Source organism: Tamandua tetradactyla, chromosome 14 (genome assembly GCF_023851605.1).
Source record: "Tamandua tetradactyla isolate mTamTet1 chromosome 14, mTamTet1.pri, whole genome shotgun sequence".
Lineage (NCBI taxonomy): Eukaryota > Metazoa > Chordata > Mammalia > Pilosa > Myrmecophagidae > Tamandua > Tamandua tetradactyla.
In genome coordinates, this window is record NC_135340.1 from 15839318 (window position 1) to 15859448 (window position 20131).

General features: G+C 37.1%; 1 protein-coding gene across 1 annotated transcript in view; it reads right to left on the reverse strand.

Moving 5' to 3' along the window:
* The window catches only part of TTC6 (tetratricopeptide repeat domain 6), a 292851-nt gene extending 273480 nt beyond the window's left edge, over window positions 1-19371 (reverse strand). The window contains exon 1 of the mRNA XM_077126904.1: window positions 19048-19371. The gene's annotated coding sequence lies outside the window, so the exon portion shown is untranslated. The remainder of the gene's footprint in view (window positions 1-19047) is intronic.
* Between the last annotated feature and the right edge of the window lie 760 nt (window positions 19372-20131).

Below are 20131 nucleotides of genomic sequence, written 5' to 3' on the forward strand. Positions count from 1 at the left end.
TTGACTGGACTGGCTTAATAAGAGAATGCAGAAGTCAGAGAAAAAGTCAGTCAACTGGAAGATACAGCAACAGAAATTATCCAAGATAAGAAAAGAGAGAAAGAAGTTTATAAGAAAAAAAAAAGCAGCCTCAGAAACCTGTAGAACATATCAAAAAGTCTAGAATATAAGTAATCAGTATCCCAGGAGAGGACAGAATGGAGCAGAAAAAATATTTGAAGAAATCATGTGTGAGAATTTCCCAAATTTGGAAAAGAGATAAATTTCTGGACTCAAGAGGTTCAGTAAACCCCCAAGAAGGATAAATTCAAGAAAACCACATGTATTCACATCATAAACTGCTGAAAACCAAAAATAAAGATAAAATCTGGACAGAAGAGAGAGAGAGAAACAATAAATTACAGTGAAAAAGTGATTCAAATGACTGTGAACTTCCCAAAAAAACCACTGAGACCCAAACACAGTTAAACAAGACTAGAAAAGTGCTAAAAGACAAAAAATTATCAACCCAGAGTGCTATATCTAGAAACATATCCTAAAAAAATAAAGGCATTAAGAAGACATATTCAATTAAAGGAAAACTAAGAGAATGACTCAATAGCAGACCTGAACAATGAGAAAGCTAAAGAAATTTCTTTGAGCTGGAGGGAAATTACACCAGAGGGAAACTTGGATCTTCAGGAATGAATGAAGAGGACCAAAAATGTCATATAATTAGTTAAGAGTAAAAGCCATTTTTCCTCTTAAATTTTTTAATTTATATTTTTTGTGAAATATAGCATATATACAAAAAAACAATAAATTTCAAAGTACATTTTAGCAAGTAGTAATAGAATATATTTCAAAGTTTGGTATGGATTACAATTCCACAATTTCAGGTAGTTCCTTCTAGCTGCTACAAGACACTGGGGACTAAAAAGAACTATCAAATAACGATTCATACTCATTTTAAATCCTAACTTGTCTGTTACAACTCCTCCTTCTCCTTTGCTCCTCCTCCCAATCTTTAGGGATGTTTGGGCTATGCCCATTCTAACTTTTTTATGTTGAAAAAGGGTATTAACAATATGGGATAGGGGGATGGAACTGGTTGATGTTCTTAGAAAGACTGGCAACTCTGTGTTTCAGGACTTATCTGGTCTAGGAACCATCTGAAGGTCTTAGGTTTCTGAAGAGTAAACAGTGTGTGAAACTCGTATAGGGTCTCAGATATAGGCCTAGGTGTTCTTTAGGGTTAACAGAAATGACGTTGGCTGGGGTTTGGCAAACCGTGGCAATTAGCAATGTCTACATGAAGCTTGCATAAGAGTAGCCTCCAGAGTAGCCCCTCAACTAAGAGTCTGAACTCTTTTAGCCACTGATACGTTATTGGTTACACTTCTTTTCCCACTTTTGGTCAGGAAGGCATTGTCAATTCCATGATGCAAGGGCCAGGCTCATCCCTGGGAGTCATGCCCCACATTCCCAAGGACACTCACATCCCTGGATGTCATGTCTCACATGGTGGGGAGGTAATGCATTTACTTGCAGAGTTGGGTTTAGAGAGAAAGAGACCACATGTGAGCAACAAAAGAGGTTCTCTGGAAATAACTCTTAGGCATAATTTTAGATAGGCTTGACTTCTCCACTACAGAGATAAATTTCATAAGAGCAAGCTTTAATATCAAGGGCTTGATTGATTTTACACCATACATGGAATGTTTGTATGTTAAAAATGTTCATGTTTGTATGTTGTTTTGGTTTGATAATACAAAATAAATTTTTAAAAAAATCAAGGACTTGGCCTATTAACTTAGGAGTCCCTAGTTTTTCAGAGAGTATTAGGGGGTTCTCAAGTGGGAAAGTTTAATAGCTCCATATTTTTCCTCCAGTCCCTCAAGGAACTTTGCCAATTCTTTTAAATTATCTGTCCAATCTACTCTGGGATATATCCAGGTATTACATTAAGCTAAACAGAATTACAAGCTCTCATTCTCATTCTTGTCTCCATATGTTTGGGTTGTTTAAATAAGCTATCCAGACAGGCTGAGTTACATTGTCTGCTACAGAAAATTTAGATTTTACAGAAAATAAGCCTCCCTTCCTTTGGTCTTATACAGTAGGTGAAGTTCTAAAATATAGACAATATCATCCTTTACCCAATATTCTGATTTACCTTAGTCCCGACCAGACTGGCTCTGTTCTTATAGCTATTTGAGGCCTGATCTCTTTTTTGGTTTCTTTAACTGTTGTTGTATGTAGCAATACTGACTTTCAGAGTTGCAGATGCCAACTGAGTCTTACATATCACACAGATACCCGAAGTTTCAGGGAAATATCAGATTATACACATATAGCACAGCATTTCGGAAACTAGAAATAACACTTAAAGCTCAGGAATACATGTGACTGCTATAAGAGCTTACAGTCTAGGCCCAATTTCCTTATAACTATTCTCTAAAAGAGACCATACAGTATTTGTCCTTTTGTTTCTGACTTGTTTTGTACAACATAATGTCCTCAAGTTCCAATCACTTTGTCGCATGCCTCTTGACTTCGTTCCTTCCTGTAGCTGTACAATATTCCACTATATGTATATACCACAATTCACCTTGCAGCCTCTCTCTTCTGCCACCTCCATCCATTGGGCATCATGGTTAATGTTCAAAATGCACAATCCATGTCTCACAGAAGCCTCATTTAGCTTGCCAATCATCATCACTCTCAATTTCCGTCAATTTTCATTGCTCCAAAGAGAAAAATAATATCTTCCCCAAAGAGAAAACCTAATACTCCCCTTAACTCTTGTCCCTCTTTGCCCCCCAATTATTCGGCCCTAGTATTGCTGTAGTACTGGTTAAATACAAGCCATAGCATGCAATAGTAGTTTTCCCCCACACTCTTCTATTATTGACTCTTAGAACATTCATACCTTTGAAGATTCAGACTTTTGAAATATAAATAAATTTATATGTAGTGTTAATCAGTGAGATACATGACTTTAAACAACCCCTCTCAATCATATATATTTACCTTCAGTATGGCACTGTTACTTATAATCCCACCTACAAACTGCCATCACCTCTATTCATTCCCATACCTTCAAGCTCATCCTCGTTACATAACCATTCACCCATCTCTAGGGTCTGTGTATCTTTAGATCTCCTATATTCTTTAAGAGTCTGATTTTACCTTTACTAGAGTCGAATTAGCGAAAACTATCCTTTTGTGTCTGGTTTATTTCACTCAGCATTATATCTTCCAGTTTCATCCATGTTGTCATATGCTTCAAGACCTCATTTCATCTTACTGCTGTATAATACTCCATTGTATGTGTATACCACATCTCGTTTATCCACTCATCTGCTGATGGTTTGGATTGTTTCCATCTTTCAGCAATTGTGAGAGATTATCCTGGAGGTTATTTTTACGCATTATATAAATATCTGTTTTTAGTTTATGGTGTATTGGAGTGGCTGGAGGGAAGTATCTGAAACTGTTGAGCTCTGTTCCAGTAGCCTTGATTCTTGAAAATGACTGTATAAAGATACAACTTCTATAATGTGACTGGGATTGTGAAAACCTGTGTCTATTGAGTAGAAAATATGGATACAGAATAAGTAAATAATAGGAGGGACAAAAGATAAAATAAATTGGGTAGATGAACATACTAGTGGTCAATGAGAGGGAGGGGTAAGGGGTATGGTATGTATGGTTTTTTCTTTTTTCTTTTTATTTCTTTTTCTGGAGTGATGCAAATGTTCTCAAAAATGATCATGGTGATGAATACACAACTATGTGATGATATCATGAGCCACTGATTGTACACTGAAGTATGGAAGGTATGTGTATGAAGATTTATCAATGAAAATATTTTTTTTTAAAAGACCTGTTTTTTACCTCAGTATATGATCTAGCCTGGAGAACATTCCATGAACGCTAGAGAAGAATGTATACCCTGCTGTTGGGGGTGTCACAATCTATATATGTCTGTTAAGTTTAATTCATTTATCACATTGTTTAGGTTCTCTATTTCCTTATTGTTCCTCTGTCTTGTTCTATCTATAGAAGAGAATGGTGTATTGAAGTCTCCCACTGTCATTGCTGAAACGTCTATTGCTCTCTTCAGTTTTGCTAATGTTTACCTCACATACATTGAGCGTTTTGATTGGGAACATAAACATTTATGATTATTTCTTCTGCGTGAATTGTCCCTTTCATTAATACAGTATCCTTCCTTGTCTCTTATGACATCTTTGCATTTAAAGTCTATTTTGTCTGATAGTAGCATGGCTACTCCTGCTGTCTTTTGGTTATAACCTGCATATAACATCTTTTTCCGTCCTTTTATTTTCTATCTATTTGTATCCTTGGGTCTAAGATCAGTCTCTTGTAAGCAGCATAGAGATGGATCATATTTTTAAATCCATTCTGCCTATCTGTTTCTTTTAATTGGGCAGTTTAGTCCATTGACATTTAAAGTTTTTACTGTAAATAGTTCTTGTATCTACCATCTTATCCTTTAGTTTTTATTTGTCAGATCTATATATTATTTTCCCTCTTTCTCTTTTTATCCTTTAATTTACCCTTACTGAAATTCTTCAATTCTGTGCCCTCCTCCAGACCATCCTCTCCCTCCTTTTTCCCTTCAGCCAATAAAACTCCTTTTAGTATTTCTTACAAGGAAGGTCTCGTTTAAAAATCTTTCAGCATTTGTTTGTCTGTGAAAATTTTAAACTCTCTCTCACTTTTGAAGGACAACTTTGCCTGATAAAGAATTCTTGGCTAGAAGTCTTTCTCTTTCAGAATCTTAAATTTATTATACCACTGCCTTCTTGCCTCCATTGTGCCTATTGAGTAGTCTGAATTCAGTCTTATATATACATTATGGGAGTTCCAGGTGGAAAAGAAGAAAGAAAGGGACTGAGAGAATACACAAGAAAATAATGGCTGAAAATGTCCCAAATTGAATTAAGACATGAACATACAGATCCAAGACATTCAACGACCTCCAACAGGATAAACCAAATAGAACCATCACATAACATGTGTGCTGGTCTGAATCTGTGGTGGACCCCAGAAAAGCCATGCCCTTTGATCCTCATTCAGTATTGCTGGGTGGGAGCATTTTGATTGTTTCCATGAAGATGTGACCCACCCAATTGTGGGTGGTAACTTTTGATTAGATGATTTCCATGGAGGTGTGTCTCCACCCACTGAAGGTGGAGTTGCTTACTGGAATCCTTTAAAAGAGGAAACATTTGGAAGAGAGTCCTTTTTTGGTAGAGCCACGGGAAAGCCAGCGGACACCGCCATGTTCGCCATGTGCCATTCCAGCTGAGAGAGAAACGTTGAATGTTGTCAGCCCTCTTCAACCAAGGTATCTTTTCCAGGATGCCTTAAATTGGACATCTCTATAGACTTGTTTTAATCGGGACATTTTCTCAGCCTTAGAACTGTAAACTAACAACTCATTAAATTCCCCTTGTCAAAAGCCATTCTGCTTCTGGTATATTGCATTCCAGCAGCTAGCAAACTAGAACAACGTGATAGGATTGTCGAATGCCAAAGATAGAGAATTCTGAAAGGTACAGGAGAGGAAGTAACGTGTCACCTACAAGGGAGTCTTAATAAGATTGAGTGCTGATTACTCATTGGAAACTATGGAGGTAAGAAGACAGTCGGGTAACATATTTAAAGAGCTGAAAGCAAAATATTGCCAGCCCAAGAATTCTATATCCAGGAAAACTGTCTTTCAAAATGAGGGAGGAATTAAGACATTCCCAGATAAACGAAAACTGACTTTGTCATGACTAGACCAACTGTACAAGAAATGCTAAAGGGAGTTCAACAGGTTAAAAGGAAAGGACAATGGGCAACAGATCAAAACCACATGAAGAAATAAAGATTTCCAATGAGGGTACTGACATGGGTAAATATAAATGCCAGTACTATTGTATTGTTTATTTATAACTCCACTCTTTACTTCCTACAGGGTCTAAAAGGCAAATACATGAACTACAATAATGAATCAGTTGGTATGAACTCATAATATATAAACATGTAATTTGTGATAAGAACTACATAAAGATGGGGAGACAGAGGGATATAGGAACATTGCATATACTATTGAAGTTAACTTGGCATAAAAGCAAATTAGATAGTTATAGATTTAGGATTTAAGCCCCATGGTAACTACAAAGAATAGAGAGACAGAAATCAGTGTACAAGATGCCAGGGGTGTGGGGCAGGAGTAATGGAGAGTTAATGCATAATGGTCTAGGATTTCTGTTTGGGCAGATGGAAAAGTTTTAGTAATGGAAGGTGGTGAGGGTTCAACAATAATGTGAATGTGATGAATCTCATTGAATGGTATACCTAGGAGTGTTGGAGATGGAAAAGTTTATATTGCACATATGTGCCCACAATTAAAAAAAAGAAAAATGCAACTAAAGAGCCGACAACAAAGGTAATACATGATCCTGTATAAGATATCACAAAGGAGGAGGAAATGTCAAAGGGACATTTTTTGGTCACATGAAAAGAATGGAATACAGACTATGAGCTTTAAATCAATGATACATTGCTTGAATTTGGAGAAACTTGTGGAAAGATGGCAAATTAGGATGGTCCAGGCACCATTCCCTTCACCAGAATAACTATTAAACAGGCAGGAATTGTCTGAATCAACTATTTCAAAATTCTGGAGCCCAGTAGACACTAATAGCATCCAGGGAAGAACAGGAGGAAGAAGCTGATAAATTATGGTAAATACCAGTAAATTGTTCTTTCCACGCTGTGGTTACTGGTGCCCATCCCCCACTCTCATGGCAGGATAGTGGGATCGGGCCCTGAGTCCTGAAGTAGCTTCCTAGTGCCAGAAAGTGACAGAAAAATCCACTTCCTCAAGATCTAGGGTGGGCATGGGCCAATCACTGTTCACAACTTCTGATTACCTACTTCAGATCACTGGGAGAAAGGCTCTGAGGGTAGCCATTGTTCCAACCCGCCATGGACAAAGGTGGCAGGGGAACCTTAAAGATGCAAGCTTTCTCAGATTTACTGGGCAGGCCAACAAAGCACAGCTTTGGGGGAGCCATGGAAGAAGCTCATGAAACCCTTGCTGGCTCTTCCATTATCCCCTCTGTAGGGCAATTTGAAGCTAGCTGGCCTTTCTTTGGGAGGCCCTAACCCTGTTCCATCTGGGAGAGACTGACAAGGGAAACTCCTCTTCAGTGTGCTCTCCTCCCAGAATTTGCCCTGCAGGCAAAAGCAGCTTGAGACACAGAAAACATTGTATAAAACAAGTGAGGCAGAGCCTGGGGCAAAGACTTACCTGCCTTAAATTCAACAGGGGAATTCCTAGGAAAGGGAGAAGGTCTGTGGCCTGGGAAGTAGAGAGGGCATTCAAATTCCTATAAACAGGGGAAGTTCTAAGCCACTAGGACACACACAGCCAGGTCAGGACACAGACCCAAAAGACAGGGAGGACCGTGCACTTTCCATGGATAGAAGGCTGACACTCAAGAAAACTGCTGATTCGCCAGCTGGTTACAACAAGAAACAGACATCTGGGGGAATAAATCCAAGAATCAAGATTTTAAAATATTGAAATGTACAGTGTACAACAAAAGATTACAAGGCAAAGGAACAGAAATGATGGTTCATCCAAGGGAAGAGGATAAAGATTCAGGAAACACCAACAAAGAAGACCAGACTGTGAACACACTGAACAAAGCCTGTTAAAAAAAAAAAAAAAAGAGCTTAAAAATACTTGAGGTGATAAAGGAAAATATAAAGAACTAAAGTATATCAGGAAAACATTGAATGAACAGTATGAAAAATCTTAATAAACAGAGAAATTTTAAAAAGGAACCAAACAGAACAACTGGAGTTGAAGATCACAATAACTGAAATGCAAAAATTTGAACAGCGAATTGCAGGTGGCATAAGAAAGAATCAGCAAACTCAAAGCCTAGGTAATTGAAATGAGTTAAGCTAAGGAACAGAAAGAGAAAATCAGTTTTAAAAGCCACAATAGCCTAGCAGACCCTGGGACACCACGAAACACGCCAATGTGTGCATTATGGCAGGTCTGGAAGGAGAAGAACGAGAAAAGGGAGCAGAGTGAATGAAATTCACCAAACTGAGCAAAAGACATAAATAGGCACATCTAAGAAGCCCAGAGAATACCAAACAGATAAACTTGAAGAAAAATATGACCTATCACACATTGATCAAGCTATCAAATGCAAAGGACAAGAAGAGCATTCTGAAAGTTGCAAGAGAACCACAACATGTTATGGCAAGGGAATCCCAAATAGATTAAATATCAGTTTCTCATCAGAAACCATGGAGACAAGAAAGCAGTGGGTTGAAATATTTAAAGTGCTGAAAGAAAGCAATTGCGAACAAAGAATTTTATGTCCACTGAGACAGGTGGTTCAGTGGTAGAATGCACGACTTCCATGCGGGAGACCTGGGTTTGATTCCCAGACCATACACCAAAAGAAAAAAAAATGAGGGAAAGATGATGACATTCCAAGCTGAAGAAATACCTCCCCTTTAAGCCTGCCCTACAAGCAAGGCTAAAGGCAGTTCCTTAGACAGAAAGGAAAGGATACTAGATAGTTCAAAATGGCATAAAGCAATAAAGACCTCCAGTAAAGATGACCATTTAGGCAATTATAGGTACCAATATTATTGTGTTATACTTTCTGGTATGCAACTCCACTTCTTACTTCCTACAGATGCTAAAACACAAATGCATAAAAAGTAATGATAAATATATGGGTTTGGACATGCAATGTACAAACACATAATTTGTATAAAGTACAAAAAGAGGGCGGAGTGGCATAGACACACTGTATTTGTATGCTATTGAAGTAAAGTTGGTTTCAAATCAAATATGATTGTTATATATTTAGGATATTAAATTTTAGCCCCACAATAACCACAAAGGAAATACTTGAAAAATATTTCCAGACAGAAGTGAGAAGGAACTCAATATGGTACAATACAAAGATAAAATAAATATGAAAGTAGGCGTTGGTGGAAGAATTGAGGAACAAGATATGACTTACAAAAATTAAATGGTGAAGAAAGCCCCACATTATCAGTAGTTACTTTGAATGTTAAATGGATTTAATGCTCCGTCAAAATGCAGAGATTGACAGAATGGGTGAAAAAGCATGATCCAACTATATATGCTGTCTGCAAGAAAGTCACCTTAAATTTAAAGCTACAAGTAGTTTGGAAGGGAAAGGATGGAAAAAATATACCATGAAAGTAGTAACAAAAGAGAGCTGGGATAGTTATGCTAACATCAGATAAAATAAACATTAGGTCAAAAACAGTTATTAGGGACAAAGAGGGTTATTTTATGCTGATCAATCAATAACAAGATGTGACAATTATAAATATATATATGCACCTAACAGCACAGGCAACAAAATATATGAAGCAAATATTGACAGATTTAAAGGGAGAAACTGTGAGTTCTACATTAATAGTAGGAGATTTTAATATACCATTTTCAATAATGGATAATATCTAGAAAGAAGATCAATAATGAAATACAAGGCATGAACAATACTCTAAACCAATTAGACCTAATAGACTGTATAGAACACTTCACTCAACAACAGAATACACATTTTTCTCTAGGGCATTTGGACTATTCTACAGGGTAGAATATATCTTAGGTCACAAAACAAGTCTCAATAAATTCAAAAATACTGAAATCATACCATTTATCATCTCCAACCAAAATGAAATGAGGCTACAAATTAACAATAGAGGAAGAAATGGAAAACTTATAAATATGTAGAAATTTAAAAATATATTGAAGTGGAAATCACAAGAGAAAATAGGTAATATCTTGAGGTGAATAAAAATGAAAATACAACAAACCAAAATTTATGGTACACAACAAAGGCAATGCTAAGAGGGAAATTTATAGCTACAAATGGTAACATTAAAAAGAACAAAATATCAAATCAGAGACTTTACTTTAAAACTGGAAGAATTAGAAAAAGATGGTTAAACTCAATCCAAAGAGTGCAGAAGGCAGGAAATGACAAAGATTAGAGCAGAGATGAAATAGAGAATAAAAAAATAGAATCAACAAAGCCAAGAGTTGTTTATTTGAACAGATCAATAAATTTGACAGACCTCTAGCTAGACGGAAAAAAAATAAAAGAGGACCCAAATGACTAATAGTAGAAATGAAAGGGGAGTATTACTACCAGTGTCACTGAAATAGAAAGGAATATGAGGATACTATGAATGACTTCATGCCAATAAATTAGATAACGTAGACAAAACGTACAAATTCCAAGAAACACACAAACCTCCCACACTGACTCGATAACCATTAAAGAGATTGAAGCAATAATCAAAAACTTCCAAACAAAGAAAAGCCCAGGACCAGATGGTGTCACTGGGGAATTTAACCAAACATTCCAAGAAGATGTAACACCAATTCTGCTCAAACTGTTCAAAAAGAAAAAAAAAAATGAGAAGATAAGGGAAAATGCTCTAATTTATTCTAAGAGGACATCATCGCCCTCATACCAAAGCCAAATAAAGACACCACAAACAAAGAAAATTACACCCGATATGTCTCAAGGATATAGATGCAAAAGCCTCAATAAAATACTAACAAATCAAATCCAAAAATACATTAAAAGAATTGTATACCATGATCAAGTAGGATTTATTCCAGGTATGCAAGGGTCATTCAACATAAGAAAATCAATTAATGTAATACATCACATTAACACAATGAAAGAGAAAAAAGTCAGTCATCTCAAAGGCATTTCAAAGAAGGCATTTGACAAACTCCAGCATCCTTTATTTATAGAAGCCCTTCAAAAAATAGGAATAGAAGGGAACATCCTCAACATGATAAAGAGTATATATGAAAACCCACAGTTAACATTATATTTAATAGTGAAAAACAAAGTTTTCCTTCTAAAATCTCAACAAGGCAATGATTCCCACAGCCACCACTGTTATTCAACATTCTTTTGGAAGTTCTAAATACAGTAATTAGGCAAGAGTAAGAAATAAAAGCTATCTGTTCTAGTTTGCTAGCTGCCGGAATGCAGTATACCAGAAACGGAATGGCTTTTAAAAGGAGGAATTTAATAAGTTACTAGTTTACAGTTCTAAGGCCAAGAAAATATCCCAATTAAAACAAGTCTATAGAAATGTCCAATCTAAGGCATCCAGGGAAAAATACCTTGGTTCAAGAAGGCCGATGAAGTTTAGGGTTTCTCTCTGAAGTGGACAGGCACATGGCAAACACTGTCAGGGTTTCTCGTCTGGAAAAGCACATGGTAAACACAGTCAGGGTTCCTCTCTCATCTGGAAGGGCACATGGTGAACACAGCATCATCTGCTAGCTTCTTCTCCTGGCTTCCTGTTTCATGAAGCTCCCTGGGAGGCATTTTCCTTCTTCATCTCCAAAGGTTGCTGTCTGGTGGACTCGGCTTCTCGTGGCTATGTCGTTCTGCTCTGCTCTCTCTGAATTTCTCATTCTCCAAAATGCTTCCTCTTTTATAGGGCTCCAGAAACTTCTCAAGACCCACCCAAATGGGTGGAGACATGCCTCCAGCTAATCCAGTTTAACAACCACTCTTGATTAAATCATATCCAGGGAAATGATCTGATTACAGTTTCAAACGTACAGTATTGAATAGGGATTATTCTGCCTTTACGAAATGGGATTTAGATTAAAACATGACTTTTCTAGGGGACATACATCCTAAATTGGAAAGGAAGAGATAAATTTTTCCCTATTTGGAAATAGCATGGTCTGTATATAGAAAGTCCAAAAAAATCCATAACAATGTTCCTTGCCTGGAGGTAAAAAATGAATTCAGCAAAGTGGCAGAGTACAAGATCAGCATCCCAAATTTAGTAGTGTTCTATACACTAGTAATGAGCAATCTGAGGAGGAAGTCAGGAAAATAATTACATTCACAAGAGCAACTCAAAGAATCAAATATGTAGGAATAAATTTAACCAAAGATGGTTATATATGAAAAACTACAAAACTTTGTTAAAAGAAATAAAAGAAGAGCTAAATAAATGGAAGGACATCACATGTTCATGAATTGGAAGACTAAAATTTGTTAATATATCAATTCTACCCAAAGCAATTTACAGTTTCATCACAATTCCAATCAAAATTCTAGCAATCTTATCTGCAGAAATGGAAATGCCCATTATTAAAGCTCCCCCAAAAACCATCTTGAAAGAGAAGAACAAAGTTGGAGGATTCATACGTCCAAATCTTAAAACTCTTTACACTTTGGAAAACATGCTTTTATTTGGTGTTGCCCAATTTGTGAATTGTTATACTGTTAATAAATCTCTCCTTTCTATTTGCAAAGAAAAAAAAAACTTATTACAAAGCCACAATGATCAAAAAGCATAATGCTGGCACAAGGACAGACAAATAGACCAATGGAATCAAACTGAGAATTCAGAAAGCAATCCTTACATTTATGGCCAACTGATTTTTTACAAGGAGGCAAAGAGGGAAAGAATAGTCTCTTCAACAAATGGTGCTAGGGAAATTGGATCACCATTTGCAAAAGAATGAAGGTGGACTATGTGCCAGTTTGAATCTCTTGTGTACCCCAAAAAAATCATGTCCTTTAATTGTCATTCAATATCGCTGGGTGGGAGCTTTTTTTTATTGTTCCCATGGAAATATGACCCACCCACTTGTGGTTGGTAATTTTAAATTAGATGGGTTCCATGGAGATGTGTCTCTACCCATTCAAGGCGGGGTTGCTTACTGAAGCCCTTTAAGAGGGAACCATTTTGAAATGAGCCACGAGGGCCCAAGCAGCCAGAGACCTTTGGAAATGAAGAAGGAAAATGCCCCCAGGGGGTGCTTTATGAAACAGAAAGCCTGGAGAGAAAGCTAGAGTTGTCTCCATGTTTACCATGTGCCTTTCCATTTGAGAGAGAAACCCTGAACTTCATCAGCCTTCTTGAAACAAGGTATCTTTCCCTGGATGCCTTAGATTGGACATTTCTATATCCCTGAAAAATGATTGGACATTTTTCACAGCCTTAGAACTGTAAACTTGCAACTTAATAAATTCCTCCTTTTTAAAAGCCATTCTGTTTCTGTTTTATTGCATTCTGGCAGCTAGCAAACTAGAACAACCCCCTCCCTCATATCACATACAAAATCAACTCAAAATGGATCAAAGACCTAAGGATAAGAGCCAGAACTATCAAAACTATAAAGAAAATTTAGGGAAGCATCTTCAGGACCTTATGTTAGGAAATTATTTCTTAGAGTTTATAACCAAAGCACAAGAAGCAAAAGAAAAAATAGGTAAATGAGACCTCAACAAAATTAAGAACTTTTGTGCTTCAAAGGACTTTATCAGGAAAGTAAAATTGCAACCAACACAGTGGGAGAAAATATTTGGAAATCACATATCCAATAAGGGTTTAATATCCAGGATATATAAAGAAATTCTTTGATTCAACAAGAAAAAAAGACAAACATCCAAATTTTGAAACGGGCAAAAGACTTGCATAGACTTCTCTCCAAAGGAGGCACACAAATGGGCAACAATCACATGAAAAGATGCAAATCAAAACCACAGTAAGATATCATTCATACCCATTAATATGGCTACTATTTTAAACAGAAAATTACAAGTGTTGGAAAGGATGTGGAGAAATAGGAAAACTCTTTCATTGCTGGTGGGAATGTAAAATGGCGCAGCTGCCATGGAAGACAGTTTGGCAGTTCCTCAGAACTAGGATAAATACCATGTACAAAATTATCATATAATCAGAAATCATACTTCTAGGTATATACCCAAAAGAATTAAAAACAGGGACTCAAGCAGGTATTTGTACATCCATGTTCATAGCAGCATTATTCACAATTGCTGAAAGATAGAAGCAACCCAAGTGTCCATCAACCAACGAATAGATAAACAATATGTGATATATACACTCAATGGAATATTCAGCCATAAAAAGGAATGAAGTACTGATATATTCTACATTATGGATGAACCTTGAAGACATTATATTGAGTGAAAGGGCAAATATTGTATGACCTCACTGACATGAAATAATTAAAATAAAGTCATAGAGTCAGAATCTAGAATACAGGTTATTAGAGAATGAGGTGAGTACAGGAAATAAGGAGTTAAGGTTTGAAATGTAGAGTTTCGATTTGGAACAATGGAAGAGATTTGGTAATGGATGGTGCTGATGGTAGCACAACATTGTGAACATAACTAACAGCTCTGTATCATATATTTAATATGGCTAAAAAGGGGAAATGTTGGGGTATATTTAAGGTTCTAGAATAATTTCTTTAAAAAAATTCAGTGAACTTCACAATCCAAACAATAAACTCTAGTTAAACCACAGACTGAAAAAGAGCGAAAGTTTATTATGTACTTACATTTCTGGCAATATGATGGATTAAGTATCTAAATCAATACTTGGGAAATTTTTTAAAATTTCTATTACATTATCTCAAATTATCTATAGATCCATTAAAGGGCATGCAATAGGAAAAATGCTTGTACTTGATAATTGCACTCAAGGTGGTATTCTAGCATGCTAGCTGCTGGAATGTAATACACCAGAAACAGAACGGCTTTTAAAGGGGGAATTTAATAAGTTTGCAAGTTTACAGTTTTAAGGCCGCAAAAAAAAAAAAAAAAAAGTCCAAATTAAAGCAAGGCTATATAAATGTCCAATCTAAGGCATCCAGGAAAAGATACCTTGTTTCAGGAAGGCCAATGAAGTTCAGAGTTTCTTTCTCAACTGGAAAAGCACATAATGAACATGGTGATGTCTGCTAGCTTTCGCTCCGTGGGGGTGTTTTCCTTCTTCAGCTCCAAAGGTCTCTGGCTGCATGGGCTCTCATGGTTCTTGTCACTCTGTAGCTTTCTCCAAAATGCTACCTCTTTTAAAGGATTCTAGTAAAGTAATCAAGACCCATCTGAAATGGTTGGAGTCACATCTCCATCTAATCAAAAGTTAATACCAACAACTGGGTGAGTCGCTTCTCTGTGGAGATAATCTAATCAAGTTTCCAACCTATAGTGCGGAATAGGGATTAAAAGAAACTGCTGCCTCCACAAAATGGATTAGGATTAAAACACGGCTTTTCTATTTATCACATAATCTTTTCAGACCAGCACAGGTGATTACGTAGGTGAATATTCTAGTTGTCAGGAAATATATATGGCAGTGTTAAATGTTCAAGGGGCATGAAGTGCAAGGTGTACACTCGAATGTTCAGAAATGGATTAACAAAGTAGACAGAAAGGTAGAAAGATAGATGGATAGATGTATGGATATTGCAAAAGGTTAAAAATTTATGGATCTGGAAAGGGGTATGGAAGTTCTGTGTAGGGTCTGTATTATTTTTTAACTAAGTTTGAATGTGTTTCAGAATGAAAAGTTTTTAAAAATGCACTACAAAGAAGTGTAAGTAAAATGCCAATAGATGTGATGGAAAACAAAAACTTATTAAATATTAGAAAGATTTTATATGAATAATTATTCAAATAAAATGTCACAATGTGTGGGATGAAGCTAAAGCAAAGAAGGGAAGGAAACATATCTTTAAATGTTTAAACCAAAAAATAAATAAATATCTAAAAATAGTAACCTAAGATTCCATCTAAAGAAGCTAGAAAAAGGTAAGTAGCCCAAAATACATAGAAGGAAGGAATCAAGAAACACAAGAACATCAATCAATAAAAGAGGAAAAGAATTGAAAAAATTAACAAATCCAAGAGCCGGTGCTTTTAACTAATCAACAAAATTGAAAAAAACCTAGCATAATTATTTAAGAATAAAAGAGAGTGAACAAAGATCACCAATATCAGGAATAAAAGAGGGATTTTCACTATTGATCTAAAGACATTAAAGAATAATAAGAGAATATAATAAGCAAATTTATGCCAACAAATTCAATTATTTAGATGAAATGGACAAATTCCTTGAAAACTGTAACTGACCAAAATTAACATTAGAAAAATAAAATCTGGATATCCCTGTAATAAAAAATTTGAATTCATTATGAAGAATCATACCACAAAGAAACCAGATGGTTCTCTTAAGCATTCAAGAAAGAAACACCAACTTTAAACAAATATTTTCAGAATTATAGAGGAACTCTTATTTTATGAGTCTAATACCAAACCTAAAAAAGACATTTAAAAACAAGAAAATTACATACAATACCTTTTATGAATATAGATGCAAAAATCCTTTAGAAAATGTTAGCAAATAAAATCCAAAACTATATTAGGAGGAATAATAACATCTTGACTAAAGGGAATTTATCCCAGGGTCAAAAAATTGGTTTAATATTGAAAATTAATCAATATAATTCACAATACTAATATGTTGGTTTGGAACTGTTATATACCACAGAAAAGTCATATTCTTTTCATCTTAATCCAATTCTGTGGGCGCAGACCTATTGTCAGGTGGGACTTTTTGATTAGGTCATTTCCATGTAGATGTGACCCACCCAATGGTGAGTGTGACCTCTTGATTAGATGGAAATGTGATTCTGCCCACTCAAGGTGGGTCTTAAATAGTTTACTTGAGTCCTTAAAAGAGCCAACCCAGAGGGCTGAGAGTTCAAATGCTTGGACAGCCAACACAGACACAGATGTTCGGAGATGCAGAAGATTCTAGAAGCTGAGAGAGCCATTTGAAACCAGAAGCCAGGAGGGAAGGACAGCAGATATCACCATGTGGCCTCCCATGTGACAAAGCAACCTCGCACAGAGAAAATTGGCCTTTCTTCTGAGAAGGTATCCTTTTGTTGGGTGCCTTAATGTGGACATTTTCACTGCCTTAGAATTGTAATTTGTAACTTAATAAATCCCCTTTACAAAAGCCAGTCCATTTGTGGTATACTGCATTCCAGCAGCTTTAGCAAATCAAAACAATTTAACAAAGCAAAGGAGAAAATATGATCATTTCAATAGATAGAAAAACATTTGACAAAATTCAACAGCCATTCATGATAATAAATGTAATAAAAGTAACTAACTCCCAGGAAAATCATAGGGTATCTCTCAATCTAATAAAGAGAATCTACAAAAAAAAAAAGAACCTACAGCTCACATCATATTTATATTTTCCCCCTAAAATTTGAAACAAGGCAAAAATGCCACTCTTACCATGTCTATTAAACATGATACTAGAGGTCCTAGCCACTGCAACATGGCAAGAAAAATAAATAAAAGGAATAAAGATCAGAAAGGAAAATAAAACTCTCTTTATATGCATATGCCATAATTTTTAGGTTAAAAATCTAGAGGATCTACAAAACAATTCCTAAAACGAATGAGTATATATATATATCAAGGCTACACAATAAAAGGTCAATGGACAAAATCAATTTTTGTAAATGGACAAAATCAATTTTTGTAGAAGCAAACAACAGGAAAATGGTTGTTAATTCAATTTACAATAGTGCAAAAAAAGACATAAATACTTAAGAATTAGTATCTAACAAGAGATGTCTAAAAGTTCTACAATGAAAACTACAAAACATTGTTAAGAAAAATTTAAAACCTATGACAATTCTCCCCAAAATAATTCCACAGATTCAGAGCATTCCAAATCAAAATTCTAGTAGGATTTTTTATACAAATTACAATCCAATTCTAAAATTTATACAAGAAAAAAAGTGATCTAGAAAAGGCAATGTGATTTTTTTAAAGAAAAACAAAGTTTAAAGACTTAAATTGTCACCTAATTTCAAAGCTTACTAAAAAGCTACAGTAATCAAGGCAAAGGTCTCGGCAAAAGGACTAACTACATGATCAACGGAACAAAGCAGGGCTGGGAAAATAGAACCATGCACTGTCAACCGATTTTCTGCAAATGTGCCAATTCAAGCAGTAAGGAAATTTGTTTTCAAATAAACGGTGCTGGAACAACTGAACGAGTAAGGTAAAACAAAACAAACAAACGTCATGATTGCTTGAAGCCAAACGTAAAATTTACCTTGAAATGGATCATCAGGCTTTATTAAAAATAAAAATGAAAACTATATGACATCTACAAGAAAGCATAGGAGAAAATCCTTATGACGTTGGAGCAGGCAAAAAGTTCTAAGATAAGACATAAAAAGTTTGAACCACAAAAGAAAAAATTGATCAATTGGACTTTAACAAAATTAAAGCCCTGGATGCCCTGAAAGACAACGTTAAGAAACCAAAAAAGACAATCCACACACCTGGCTTTAAATACGTGCAGTAAGTTGTTTATAAATTGTACGTCTATAAAATTATAAACAGAAAAAAACGATTTGTTAAACTGTTACACGCGCCTGTTGAAAAAGGAAAACACGTCTCCTGATCTGTTTTCAAGTCCTTCAGAGGTAGTCTGCCATAATTTCAGTGTAGATCTGTGGCCTTCAAACAATCCTTGCAGTAAGCCTACAGTATCCCGCTACCCACCAAAGAGTTCAAACTCAGGTGAACATTGGAATTAGACTCCTTGAGCCCTTTTGGAGAGGTCATTTAATTGGTGTTTAAGATTTGCCCGGAACCACCAGCCCCCGTCAAGGGATGGTACAACAGAGGAGGCCAGGAGATGGAAGTTGAATTCCCTTCTCTGTGGTCTTTTACTCTCCCCACATCCTTTCTAACTCCTCCCGCTCTTTTGCCTTCCAGCCCCCTTTTTTTCCTTTCCCCACAACCTGGTCCGTGGCAGTCTACCTTCCTCTTCCCCCAGGTTTTCACTCCTTCCAACCCTCCCTCAACCCCAGGCTCACTTTCCCAGGAAAGTTAGCCCCAAACTGCGGCCCCAATCCGGACAGCAGACCCAGCTGGACTTAAGCCCCAATCCCTTCTCCAACCCTATCGCCACCATCAGCCCGGACGTCCGAGCCGTCCCAGAGCCTGAGCAGGTAAGACAAGGAGCCCAGGAGCCCAGGAGACAATTGCCCCGCCCTAAAATCGCAGCCTCGCCTTCCCACAGCCCCCCGAGCCGCGTCACTCCCGCCCCGGGTCTGCGTCCTGCTCTCACCCGGCTCCGGGAACGCCTCGGCTCCCACTCGGGTCTGGGGAGGTGGACTTCAGCGCCGCCAGGCGGGGTCTTCAACCGGCCTCTCGGCGGCCCAGGGGCGGAGAAGGTCTCTGCCCAGCAAGGTGGGAAGAAAGGCCGCGTTCCGTCACCTAGCAACAAGCCGCGCGCCCCTCGGCCTCCGCCGCTGCCTCGGGTCCGGCTCCTGCAGTCTCGAGCCCATCTTGAGGACTTTGGCCTCGAGCCTCGCGCTCCAGGAGGCCTCAGACTGCAGACCCAGAGTGAGGTTGAGGGGCCCCTCCCTCCTCTCCTCACACAGGAGGCATCCGTCCCCAAAGCCTTCTAGATTGGAGGTTCTTGAGTGGGTCGCTTTTGCCCCGCTTAACTGGCTGCTTACCATGTTTAAACAAATAATGCTGAATAACATGCCCTTTTAAAAAAATGCTTGGAACTATATGCTTACACTGCATGCCAGTTAAGGGTACATTTCCAGGAATATGTTCCCTTGCTTCCAGCTGTAGCCCAACTCATCAAGGGAATCTTGAAAATCAAAGGCACGAGATTCAGGTAAGTTATAAGAAGCAGTGATCGGCATTATCTGTTGAGCTGTGATGCAGCAAAGATGCCCGAGCCTTGGGGAATGCACATGAACCTTTACCACTAGCCCTTTGGTCACTGGGCCCAGGTCAGCATCTGGTTATATTAACACAACTGACCACTAGCAAAAGACTTGGTCCTTGGTCTTTACAGTAAAGTTCAGTTCATCAAATGTCAAAATACCTTGGATACTACTAACATTTGGATTTAGCATCAGTTGATTTAACAATGATGTCGCACACAAATCAGCAAGTGAAAGTAGTAAATATAAAACAAATACACTTGGATCATGCGCCTCTGCTAGCCCCAGACACAGCCTTGCCTGCAGAAAGCAACCATCACAGAAATCTTGCTGTCTCTGCAGTTTCACTCCAAGGTGATGATGGGAAAGGAATGGTGCTTTCTAAGGAGTCACAATAGAAGAATGAGACAAGAAGGAATTGGAATACACATTTCACTTCTATGAATATTCATTTTTCTCTGTATCAGT